Source organism: Pelophylax lessonae (genome assembly GCF_965119305.1).
Source record: "Pelophylax lessonae genome assembly, chromosome: 2".
Classification (NCBI taxonomy): Eukaryota; Metazoa; Chordata; class Amphibia; order Anura; family Ranidae; genus Pelophylax; species Pelophylax lessonae.
Window position 1 is genome coordinate 163,890,691 of NC_138769.1, and position 12,430 is coordinate 163,903,120.

Here is a 12,430-nt window from a genome sequence, read left to right on the forward strand (position 1 = left end):
TAATACGCCCGGAGGCCTCGGCGGCCCACCGGGCATATGCCCGCTGTGCCCGATGCTCAGTCCGGCCCTGCCCATGACCCAAAAAGAGTCGACTGCAAAAGTCCGAGGTCAAGATAATGTTGTCAACAGACATGGTGGCAATCCAAGAATGTGTGACAGTGGTTCTGCGATCAATTCCCAAAGAGGCCTTTGCTGACAGTTTCCAGAAACATTATAAATGTTGCCAAAAGTGTGTTGTGAAGGATGGCGATTATTTGTTTGTATGTTCTGTTTTGTTTGTTTTTGGATATCATTCACCAAACTTTTTAGACACACCTCGTTTATCATGCTGTAAGTGCCCGTTCACATACGAGCGACGCTACTTCCAGGGGCGACCTCCGAGGTCGCGGTGCGAGCAGCGCGCCGCGACCTCGGAGCGGCCGCCACGGACTTCATAACATTGAAGTCTATGGCGGTCGCCTCCGGGTCGCCCCAAAGAAGCTCCGGACCCTTTTTCTAAGTCGGAGCGACTTGTGTCGCTCCTATTAGAACGGGTCTGCAGCTTCCCTATGGAAGGCGACCTACGGCGACCTGTGAGGTGACCAGGATGCCTCACAGGTCGCCCCAGTGTGAACGGGGGCTAATAGATTAAAACTGTTATGAGCCCTTAGAAGTACATGGGCCATGGGTCATCATTCTTCATATGTTACCTGAACATGATGATCCACTGAAACAACCTTGAAGAGCAAGTCCTCCCAAAAGTGATATTTTAGTTTTATGTGAAGCATGATGGCTTGAGTCCACTTCACGACTCTGTTTCTTCTCATCTTGGGGTGTTCCATGCAAGATTTTATCCTATTTCGTTCAAATTCATTTTCCTTGATGTAAGTGCAATTCTTATTTAATAAACAAGCTTTATACGCATTAATGGACTATGAGCATCTTCCATTATCTTTTATAACCACATGATGTGATTAACGAGATTAAGGAGCACCATAGGCCTGGATACATTCCCTGGAGCTGGCTGAACACTTGTCTTCCACTCACACGCATATGATCTCTTAGTGGGATCATTTGATTTGGTAAGGGACCAATTTTCACATATAGAGCACAGCGGTGACACACTTTCCATTGTGGATTATTTCAGCTGCACTACAAACAGTTTGTTGTATTTGCATGTAGGAAAGTTGGAGCATCATCTCTTCACTAAACACACTGAATTGTGGAGCACCGGACTATTTATCAACTTTTTGCACCATTTATTATTAGCCATTTTTTTGTGAACAGATCGTGGCTACCTATTTACAATAAATTTCTTTTTGATGTAAATCACTTGATACACTGTTCCAAGCAACAAGAATTTAACTTATTAAGTGACACTTTGCCATTTGAACATTCACTATTGTTTGATTTTGCTTATTGCACATTGTTTAGTGCATCTGTTAAAAAAAAACAGAGAGAACAGACACCTCTGAGTAAACCGGCATGCATGCGACGCGTTTCGGAGTATGCGCACAGTGGTAAGCTACCAGCGCACGCTCATTTTGCAAGCTTCAGAGCTTACATGGAAGACGCTGAGGCTCACCTTGTGGTCCAGCCCTCAGATTCGTCTCTCCATACCATCTTCATTTCCTGCCGGACAGGACCACGATATGAGCCGCATTACAAGACCAACAAGGCGGCCTAAAGCAGACCCCGTACACCGGACATCCAAAGTGCCTGATTCCACCAACTTCTATGTGAGTTTTTATTGTATCCTGCAACTTTAAATCTTTCACAGTTTTACTCAGAGGCGCCTGTTCTCTGTTTTTTTTTGCATGTTTGGAGATTGCTTCTCCAGGCTGGCCCTGAGTTCAGAGACTGTGCCCCATCTTCCACATGGACAACAAGGGTTGTCTCCAAGACTACTCTATGGAAATTACTCAGTCTTAACATGACCCTTGCTTGCGCCACTATATATATTTTTTAATCCATTTTATTGCATCTGTTACCTATTCATTTTTAGGACAATACCTCAGTCAAAAACAGTGCATCTTATTTATTTTATGTATTTTTCTCCTCACTATTCAAGGAGTGTTTGATTGCAGCAGTTTTTTTTATTTCACACATTTGCAGCTGAGCGCACCTTTTTGTGTTGTTTAGTTGTCTTTTAAAATACATCTACTCCCTGACTCCCAACTGGAGAACTATATTGCAAAAACAATGCATTGTCATAAAAATCTGTCTACTGCTAGCTGTTATTGTGTAACAAAACAGGATGTAAAATAATAGTAGTAGTAAAAAATCTCCTTTAGGCCTTCTGACAAGAATTTCTCTAGTCATGAAGGAGTTAAAGAAACTATGTTGTTCAGTATTTGTTATATGTTTAGAGTGTTTATGTAAGAATGGAATAGGTCAGGTCGTGTTTGAAAATAATGAATGAATTTATTGGTAGACACATAATTATAGAAATATTTTAGCGTGCTGCAAGTTTTCAAAACACCTCATTACTTTACTTATAGCATCATCTTCTTGTGACTGCACCATGTACAATTACAGTAAAGATATCTTCTGCACATTGTCTACTAAGTCAATACCTGCCTCTGATAAATAGGTTATAAATGTCATGAAAAAATTAAATAAAACTGTGATTACATATAGGACTGAAACCCTGTGAAATGCTGTACATATAATTCAGGCAGTCCAAAGTCCGGCCACAGAGGTAATTTGGAAAAATTTATTGTTCCCCAAATCCCTGAACGCTGCTCAGGACCCCTGGGATCTCTGGATCTTTCAACACCGTGGGCCTGCACATATGCCATATTAGTTATTTTATAATTCATTTTATACATCCTCTTATATATGCTACTGTTTTGAATAACTTTTACTCAAAATGATGGTCCATCCCAGGCCGCTGCATCCAATTGCGGTTTTTCCTTTTGCTTGTGAATACACTGTTGTTAACACCCACCGCCAGCTTTATATCCCTTGCCCAATATGGCCTCGGGCGTAGCCTGATTAGGGAGCACAAAAAAACACAAATAAATCCGGCGCTAGTATGACAGGACCAGCGCCCTCTCCATGATAATTGGCATAACACCTGGGGGTCAAGTAGCAGCTGTGTGGGAACAAAACACACCAGGAGGGATGTTCATAAAGATCAGTCACACAAGGGTTAACCACATATAAGCGCTATTTGAACCCACCGATGATGATTAATGATGGCAGCAATATTAGTCATGACTGATGCCAATGTAGTAAATAAAACATTTAAAAGTTGTCAGGACAACCGTACGAGAAGCAGGCACTCCTCACGCTTCCCTGCATTGGGTCACCGCAACATGCCGCTCACCACCAGCGGCTCAATAGCGGTTCAAGCTTTGTTTTGGTCCTCTTTCCCCCAGAGTCTGATGTCATGTCCGGGACCCCTTCCCGGTCGGCACTCATTGTGGGTGATCGGAGCGGCCACAGACAGCGATCCTCCTTGCCTCCTATAGCGGGCATTGTGTGACCTCTTTTCCACCATTCGCTGTCCAGGATTAAGGGCTCTTTCACACGGGCGATCCGATCAGATCCGCCTGTCAGTTTTTCAGGCGGATCTGATCGGATCCTAAATGCAGCTCTATGGGGCAGCGGATGTCAGCGGAGACACCTCCGCTGACACCCGCTGCCATCCGTATCCGATCCTGTCCGTGAAATCTGGACGGATGGATACCCTATTTTTCCATCCGTTCAGGGATCGGATGAGAACGGACAGGCGGTCCGCACTGCAAGCAGAGACGGAGCTGTCATCCGCCGCCTCAGCGGGGATCGCCGGATGGATCCCCTCTGAGCAGCACGGATCCGCCTACGGAGGCGGACCGTGTGAAAGAGCCCTAAGGCATTCCGTTATCTCCTCACAGCCCGAGCAAGGCACAGCTATCCACACTGCTGCATTGTTCCTGGCTGTTTTTTTGCCTTCACACACGGGATGGTCACCAAGCTGTGAGTTTTACCCCTTATTTTGGCTTCACCATTGCAGATCCAGTGGGGGTCATTTTACACGGTGTACTGCTGTTTTATACATACATGGAACTGATTTTGAATAAAACTTTTCAATGTTCTATTTACTACATTGACATCATTCATGAATATTATTGCCGTCATCATAAATCATCATCGGTGGGTTCGTATAGCGTTTATATGTGGTTAACCCTTGTGTGACTGATTAGGGAGCGTGCATGCTCCGAATTGAGATGAATACATTGTAAAATCTCAGTTGGTCTAAATCAGTTATAAATATATTTGGACACAACATGTATACTTGGTGTTATGTTCCTGTTCATATTTTTTAACTTAAAAGTTGACTAACAACCTTTATTACCAATAATATGTAATGTGACATATATTTCAGCTTCCTGGATATTTTTTTTCATCTGGCCTTCAGATATGGAAGGCAGAGTGATTTAACACCTGTTTAGAATTGTTATCCATGTGACGAAATGAAAAGTATGCCGTTTGCAAATAAACTTTGCATAAAACAGTTCATTTGCATTTAATTTTAATGGTCCAGAGAATGTCAGGCAAAATGGTTGGCCCTCACGCATGTTCACTTCATCAAATCTGGCCCTCTTTGAAAAAAGTTTGGACACCCCTGAAATTCATTGTTTCATGTCGTTATCAAGGAGGACAGTGACATCTAGTGGCTAAATGTACATTTGCAGCATGTACCAAATTCAAAGTTAAACCATACTTATCTTTTCTTCGGTGCTGTGATGAAGCTGTCTTTGTACTGGCTATAGAACACCTGTGCTGAAATGAGGATCTTCAAAGGCTTCATCTTTTGTTTCATAAAATCCTGCTCTCCTATGTACCAATATACCATTAATGTACCTCTGCTGAAGAAAAATAAAAGCTGTCTTTGATTTTAAGAACAAGGCCCTACCTTTTGCCTGGTACACACAATGAGATTAGGATTTGCACGTAGGTGTCATTATGAATTGATGAGAGCATGTAGATGTCTCATTTGTCCCTCCACTTAATAGCCAATATTTCCTCATTCCGCAAAGTCACCGACTCCCTTCGTTGTAGTCTTGCATTAACGAGCCTTTGCAGGAAGCCCTTCCTATTTGGTCTCACTGTACACATGCTGGAGAATTCCTCCGGTGAAGATTTCGCAAAAGGGGCAAACTCGTGTAGTTGAAAATAGAGTGTAATGACTCTCGCGCTATCAGGTCACAAGCAAAGACCGATATACAAAATAGATTTCCAGGTCCTACCAATACTGAACTGATCACCCAAACAGTAAAAATAAATTAATAAAATATAGAAATGCGCTCCTAGGAAATGGTAGGGTTAGATAGTAACTAAATAAATACAGGTGTTCACTATACCTAGTATCCTCAATAAAGCAGATATTAAATAAATAATTTAAAAATAAATAAATAAAAATAAATACAGGTGCTCCAATAATAATAATATCCACAATATAAAAGTGAGAATAGTGCTCAATAAATGACAAAATACAAGGGCATAAGATATATGTCTAAATAAAGTGCATGGGTAGTAGTGAATACAAAATAATTTAAATGTTAAAATTATTCATATAAGTCCATATGGTAAAATACTTCACACCGTAGAAAAATAAATAAACACATGAATTGTGCAAAAATATGTGCAAAAAAATATGGTTGTGCCAAATGTCCAAACGAACACCCTCAATGTCCTAGGGAGGACGAAACGTCAGGCGCGTTCGCTTGTCGTCACGCTTACCTGTGGTGTACCATTTATGCGCATTGATTTGTCATCTAAATGTGAGTTGCCATTTGCATCTTTTTAATATGAATAAAGCTGAGTAGTTTACTATGCCATTGGAGTCTTCCTCTTGATTTTGAGGTATTTTCACCTACTGCACGGGTTGAGTTACTGGAACTGTGCCCTCCTTGGAGAGACCATCCTGGGATTGGTGTCCGCACTATAGAGGACCCTCTTCCTGGATTAATTTACCACTCGCTCATGTGACCCACCCTAACAGGGGGTCCAGGGTTTCCGGTAAACTGACACCTAATCTGTTGCACGGGGTGATGATGTCTTCCTTGTACTGACTCCATCTTTGGTGGCTGGACTCTCATATCTGTTTTATTGAGGATTATCATCCGTTTAATATTTGGACTCTTACCTTTCAGTTATTTGTCCTATATTAATGATTGGCGCTGTACTTTTATTTATCTTTTCATTACCATAGTTGTATTTTTGTACTGGCTGCCTAGGTTCATTATCGTTTACCTATCCTGACTGTGACTTAAGCGCGGCCTTTTTTCCTATTATTGAACACCCTCAAGTTACTGTTCACTGTTGTAATCGGGTGAAAAAATCCTTCTATGATGTATTGAAAATCCTCCACCAAACAATAAAGTGATTAAACTAACTGCTCACCTCCACCCTCAATCATCAGCGCTTGTGGGTATTAGAGATACAATGGATTTGTAATCCTCCTGTGTTTAAGCCTTTTATTACCTCCTTTTTCCTCCTCACTTTAATAAAGATAAATAGGGAAACTTTCCCCTTTAAGCGATCTAATAACTCCAGGCAATGGGTGAAGAAAAGGCTATCATAGTGTAGCATTTAACATTCTTTATTGAAATAAACATGTACAAAAGCAATCCAGCAAAATGTCAGTCGGAGACTCCGTTCGTGTCCCGATGTGTCACTTCTGGTTTCTCTTATACACGCTACGTCACGGGTCACGTGACTTCATCTCCTGAAGAAGTCATGTGGCCCGTGATGTAACGCGTAGGGCGTATACGAGAAACCGGAAGTCACTTTATTGTATGGTGGAGGATTTTCAGTACATCATAGAAGGATTTTTTCACCTGATGTCAGGGAAATGGCTGTAGGAGAACTGGCAACATTTCCAGTAATAGCAATGGACGCTCCTGGCTCAATCGACACAGCCCTCTGCTGGCCCGTCAGGGAAATGGCCGTTGGAGAACTGGCAACATTGCCAGTAATAGCAATGGTCGCTCCTGCCTCAATTGACACTGCCCTCTGCTCGCCTATAAAAGGTGGCCATAGGATCAGACTCATTGCTGGATTATCTCTCAGCTTCCTGTTTGGACTTCCTGTTGTGACCTCGGCTTGTTCCTGATTCCGTTTGATCTTCTGCTCCTGGTTTGACCCTTGGCTTCTTCCACTGACCGTGCTTCTGTTACCTACTGTGTATGACCCCGGCTTGCTTCAAGACCTCGGCTATTCTGGTTGTCTCCTGTGCAAGACCTCGGCTTGTACCACGGTTCCCGCTGCCTGCTCCGGTCCTAGACCTCGGCCAGTTCCCGTCTCAGCTACCAGAGACTATTCCTTGGCACAAGGTAACCCGTCTGCTCCAGAGCCCTTGAAGATTCCTACCCTGCTGTGGTTCCAGCCTGTTCTAGTTCACCCTCGGATTGCTTCTGGTTCTACCTACCTGCCTGCAGCTGGTAACCCGTGCCACTTGGGGCGCCACACCCTCTGTACCATCTCCAGGGGTGTGCCACACTGAGCCGCAAGGGAAGCCCTCTCAGCACCTCGGCCTCGGATCAGGTAACCCTGACACCTGATTACAACAATGAACAGTCACTTGAGTGTGTTCGTTTGGACATTTGGCACAATATACTTTTTTTTGCACATATTTTTTGCACAATTCGTGTGTTTATTTATTTTTCTGCAGTGTGAAGTATTTTACCATATGGATTTATATGAATAATTTTAACATTTAAATTATTTTGTATTCAACACTACCTATGCACTTTATTTAGACATATATCTTATGCCCTTGTATTTTGTTATTTATTGAGCACTATATGCACTTTTATATTGTGGATATTATTATTATTGGAGCACCTGTATTTATTTTTATGTATTTATTTTTAATTTATTTATTCAATGAGGATACTAGGAATAGTGAACACCTGTATTTATTTAGTTACTATCTAACCCTACCATTTCCTAGGAGCGCAGTACTATATTTTATTAAACTTGTGTAGTAATTATTAACATAAATATGATAACCCTTTTCAAGGAGTGAATATAAAAGCTCCCAAACAACTTTTCTGCTTGATCTGAGGTACTCTGGGCATTCAGAGGGATGCAGCTGGGTGTCCTTTCCTTCATACACCAGGAAGGCATTTGCGTACCCTGTGGCTCTGTCACATAACTTGTAGAGTTTAATCATATATCGGGCCCTTTTGCTGGGGATAAACTGCTTGAAACCCAGCCTGCCAGTGAAGGAGGCAAGTGACTTATCCACAGGGATATTTTGGTAATGGGTAAATAACTGAGAGAATTTCTGTGGCTGAATTTTATACAATTTGTCATATGCTGGGTCATATCGGGGAGGGCACTGGGTGGTGTTGTAATGGAGGAACCGCATATTCATTAGGTATCTTGATCTTGGCATAGTGGATGAGTAGACTGGCATGTAGTGGATTGGGTGGGTGCACCAGTATGAGTATAATTCACTTTTTTTTAGTCCTATATCAAAAGTAAAGCCCATAAGAATTCTAAATTCCTCCACTGGTAAATCTCTCCACTCATAGGGACCAGCGTAACTTGAACCTGGGTTGCTCAATATGAATTGTTGGGCAAAGAGGTTGCACTGGGCCATGATTAAAGATAATAGATCATAGGTAACAATGTAATTTAAATAATCAATGGGGGCAAAATTCTCTGTGTTCACCTGGCTGGGTGGTAAAAGGGGGGATGTTTGCTGCTCGTGAGTTAGGAGGAAGCCATAGTGGGTTTTGAAGGCCATATGGAAGGCTGGCATGGGTCCTTACTAGGGATGCACCGAAATGAAATTCTTGGCCGAAGCCGAATAATAATGAAATGCTTGGCCAAAGGCCGAATACCGAACGCGGTGTTTAGCATTTTTTCCATTTATTTTGCCAATTTTTAGGGGGCACGCTGATGGGCACATTTTATGTTAGGGGGCACTCTGATGGGCAAAACAAAACATTTAAATCAGCGTTGCTCTTAACCGCTTGCCGACTGCTCACAGTATATTTACTGCGGCAGTCAGCCCCTCACAGGCAGAGTGACGTAGGTCTACGTCGCTCGCCTGTGAGGCTCTGGGGAGCGAGCGCGCGCCCGCGGAGGAGCGCTCCCGCTCCCGCGTGGTCACGGACCCCCCCGCGCGTGTGACCAGCGGACCCGATGTCCGCCGGTCACTCGGCGATCGGCGGGGGAGAGGGAGAATGTCAGGCAGCTTGTGTAAACAAGCCACCTGTCATTCTCCTCGCTGTAAAAACACAGATCACATGGATCTACTATGTAGATCCGTTGATCAGTGTCCTTACAGCTCAAGCCACAGCCAATCACAGTAGAAAGCACGCCCCTAGGGACACACACAGCCCCTCCCTCCCAAATAAAGTTAACCCCTTCACTACCAGTGTATTTTTACAGTAACAGTGCATATATATAGCACTGATTACTGTAGAAATGTCACTGGTAACCCCAAGAGTGTCAAAAATGTCAGTCAAGGGTCCGATCTGTCCGCCCCAATGTCGCAGTACCGCAAAAAAAATCGCAGATCGCCGCCATTACACGTTAAAAAAAAAAAACAAAAATGACAAAAATCTTTCCCTTTGTTAGTAAACGCAATAACTTTTGCGCAAACCAATCAAAATACGCCTTTTGCGATTTTTTTTACCAAACATAGGTAGCATAAAACAAATTGGCCGAAAATTTTAAAAAATTTTGATTTTTACATTTTTTTTGGGGGGAATTTCATATAAAAAAATGTGAAAAATATTGTTATTTTTGCAAAATGTACGCTCTTTTTTTGTTTATAGCGCAAAAAGTAAAAATCGCACGGGTGATCAAATACCACCAAAAGAAAGCTCTGTTTGTGGGAAAAAAAGGACGCCAAATTCGTTTAGATACAGCGTCGCACGATCGCGCAATTGTCTGTTAAAGTCACGCAGTGCCGAATCGCAAAATACCCCCTGGTCGTTTAGCAGGAAAATCCTCCGGGGCTTAAGTGGTTAACATAAAATATGCCCATTAGCGTGCCCCTTAAAATAAAATATGCCCATCAGAGTGCCCCTTAACATAAAATATGCTCATCAGAGTGCCCCTTAACATAAAATATGCTCATCAGCATGTCCCTTAGCATAAAATAAGGGGCATGCTGATGGCCACATTTTATGTCAAGGGAGCACTCTGTTGGGCACATTTTTTTTTTTTTTTTTTTAAGGGGCACTTTATAGGGCACTCTAATGTAATGAGCATGGCAAGTGGCAACAACATATGGCAGTCTGCACACTAATGCTTGTGCAGCTGCCAGCTACCGTATTCTCCCCCAAATGTGCTCAGCTCCACATCACATACCTGAACTGCAGCCAGAGCCAAAAGCCGCGAACAGGGGGGCGGGGCGTGGACCTAGTGTGAAGGAGCCGCAGTCAGGAGCAGGGGGCGGGACGCGCGCGTGACATCACACCCCCTACTCGCGGCCGGACAGGGCACTGGCGGAGTGTGAGAAGGGAGCCGCGAGCCGCAATGAGGAAGGTGAACGGTCAGGGCGGAAGCTGACATTGTTCGGCTCAAAATTATTCGGCCTTTTGACTTATTTGGCCGAACGCCGAAAGTGCTATTTTCTCTATTTTCGGCCGAATAATGTTCGGCCGCCGAATATTCGGTGCATCCCTAGTCCTTACCCTTAGGGGCTATGAGACACCCCACTAGTGCCTTCTCTTACTTGTAGAGGTACTCAGCTATTGGTAGATGCCGCTGAACTACTAGTGGATGCCACTGCGCTAATAGTGGATGGCACTGATCTGTTGGTGGATGCCACTGCTCTACTTGTGGTAACCTGCTCTTTGCCAGAACGCCTTTGTTTAGCGGGCACACTTTCCTTTTTCTCTGATTCTGTAGCAGATACACTGCTTAAAACTGGTTCAAAATCTGAGTTAGACTCAGACACAGAGAGCTCTCCGCTGCTCTCATCTGTCAAGCTTAAAAGTTGGTATGCCTCTTCACTGGGAAAAAAAATGTTGCCATACTGGTGACTGTGGTGACAAACTGCTGCAATACGGACACTTGGACAGATGCGGCTGCACTGGTGGGTGCTGATCTAATATGGCTGCACTGCTGGGTGCTGAAGAGGCTGCACTGCTGGGTTCTGATGAGGGTGCACTTATATGCACTGCACTGATGAGGCGGCACTGGCAGGCGCTGATATGGATCCACTGATAGGGTGGCACTGTTAGGGCACTGATGAGCACTAATAGGTCACTTATGAGCACTCACTGATGGCACTCATGTTCACTGTAGGGCACTGATAAACACTCACTGATGAGCACTGTAGTGGCATTGATGAGCACTGTAGTGGCACCGCAGGGCACTGATGAGCACTGTAGGGCACACAAAAAATCAATCCAACTCACGCTGCTGCACATAGTCTCCTCTCCTCACACGCTGTATCGATGTGAGAAGAGCTAAACCGGGCATGACCCAGGTTTGTTTAGAAAGTGATCGCTCTGTCATGGGACGGAGCGATCAATGATCGGGATAAAAGGCCGCTGTGATCGGCCCTTTACCCAGATCTGTGATGTGCTGGGCTATAGTACAGTCGCTAAGTGGTTAAAGAAACAGGATTTTTTTTTTTTTTTATAGAGTTACAACCTCTTTCTGTTCTGATGTATTCTGCAGAGAACCTGCTATGCTGACCATTTAGCCATACATGCATGCAGTTAAACTGCACTTACAATGAAAAAGCGAGCATACCCAATTACAACATATTTGAACAGGAAAACGGTAATCTTCATACAAACAGTTCCTTACAAGTAAAGGTTGTATATTTGTCTTTTGAAAAATGTATTCAACCAGCCTCAGAAGCTGGTTATGCTCCTTTCACATAACTGTATCTAGAGGTTAGCGGTCAAAGTGAAAAAAAAAAAATGTAAACTTTATTCAACAAGGCAGTGCAAACAGCAAGGATGAGAAGCAAAGTATAGTACCTCACAGCAACCAAATTTCTTTGTACATTTCTGTAGACTCACTGCCCTTCAGCATTGCTTGTTGCCTTACTGAACTTGATATAACCAGTGTGGTATGGCAAAGAACCAACAGAGAACCAGGTTTTACAGCATTCCACAAAGGCTGGGTCCGCTGTGAAATTGTGTGTTGTGGTGCTATGATGACATTCTTAATGGCACCCCAGGTTGTTTAGCGGACTGCAATGCACAGTAACACATTACCACAAGTTGTAGTGTGCTTCCTTTAACCACTTAACCTCTATAAGGTTTTACCCCCTTTTGCTATTCAGCACTGCGCTACTTTTCCCTTCGGTAACACCGCGTTTGGGTTTTTTTTGGTGCGTGTTTGCAGAAGTACACTACAGTCCATTTAACATAGTTTCCTATAGTACATGTTTTTCAGTCAGCGCGTTTTTGGAAAGGGTCAGGGACTTTATTTTCCACTGCAGATTGCGTTTTCATGTAATAAACTTCAATGGACC